We start from the raw sequence: 1,593 nt of genomic DNA, 5'->3' as shown, positions 1-1,593 counted from the left end.
TGTTTGTTATCCTGTGGGGCCAGGCCAACTCTCAGGATCTCAAAATTGCACTGTTAGATGGGAGGGTGTGACACAATTGTACATATACACACACACTAGGCCTATACACACACTACCAACTCAGGCACATACACAGCCAAGATTACCAGTCTAAGCACATGCATACCTATCACCAATTCAAGCACATATACAATATACACACCAAAAATTAGGCAAAAATCAATTGTCAATACCTGCACACCCAATACACATACATGGATCACTAAGTCATATATCATGCACATGATGAGATATACATATATTTGCCAGTTCACAAACACACTATACACCTATACATACACACAGTTGAGTTCCTAACTTGGGTGGTGTGGTGTGTATGTGTGTGCCTAGGGCACTTGGGATATCTAGGGTGCTTGGTGACTATAGGAGAGGAAGTCAAGGGTCAAAGATTTCCAGAAGGAGGGGAAGGAGGGAGATGGATGGGGGTTAAGATAAAAAATGGGAAAAATAAGAGTGAAAGTTGCTAGGGCTGGGATTAGAACCAGCAGACTGGAGTGGAGCTGGGGTTACTTGAAGTTAATTGGTCATAATTGATTACAGGAAAATGCCCAAAGCTGGCAGAGCAGAGAAGCATGCCAGGGAGAAGATGGCATAGAGGCTGGGACCAGAGCTGGAGCTGTGGAGGAACTGAAAGGTATGTGGGGAGAGGGGAACTGGAGGGGCTGTGGGGGAGCTGGAGAGGTTGCAGGGGAAACCGGGAGGTGGTGGGGGAGCTGGAGATGGTTCCAGGGAGCTGGGGGAGATGGAGAAGCTGCATGGGATCTGCAGATGCAGCGAGGGGTGCTGGAGAGGCTGTGAGGGAGCTGGAGCCTGGGAAGCTGGGGGAAGCTGGAGAATGGAGAGGAAGGCAGGAAACACTGGGGAGAGAATGCAGAGAGAGACAGGGATCAGGGAGAAGGCAGAGAGAAAGAGACAAGCAGGAACGGAGAGAGAGAGAGATCGGGGGAAGAGAAACTCAGAGGACAGAGAGCTAGAGCTGGGAAACCAAAGAACAGGGCTGGGAGGTCAGCAGAGACGGAGAGAAAGTCAGAGCTGGAGGAGATAGAGGCAGCAAAGAGGAATGAGGCCCAGAGGGAAGTCAGAGAGACAGGGATTTAGTTGGGAGCCTGCAGCAAAACAGAGACCAAATCGGGGTCAAGAATATCAGTTTTATTAAACAGGCATGATACTATACAGCTCACAAAGTTATTGGTTCCTACACACCAACACACACACACACACACACACACACACACACACACACACACACACACACAATGGTATCAGGAGAGAAAAAGGCTTCGTGGAGGGACTGAAGTTAAATTGTGTAGGGACAGAGTCCAGGTCCCTTGCTTGGAGGAATAAGGTGTGTGATAGCTACCTATCCTAGGCTGTGAGTTGATCCTCAATGGCCAGTTGGGGTCTTCTCCAGCAAGGTGTTATCCAGAGGGGGTTGCCAGCAGGGCCTCTGAGTGGATAAGTGGCATGGCACAGTGCTGGTCCAGATAAACAGGGCATCCCAAAGAGGTCACACTCTACCACCCCTTTTATAGG

This window comes from Gavialis gangeticus, unplaced genomic scaffold (genome assembly GCF_001723915.1).
Source record: "Gavialis gangeticus isolate Ggan-Ray unplaced genomic scaffold, GavGan_comp1, whole genome shotgun sequence".
In the NCBI taxonomy this organism is placed as follows: Eukaryota; Metazoa; Chordata; order Crocodylia; family Gavialidae; genus Gavialis; species Gavialis gangeticus.
The sequence above is the reverse complement of the archived record's forward strand: the minus strand, read 5'-3'. Positions refer to the sequence as shown.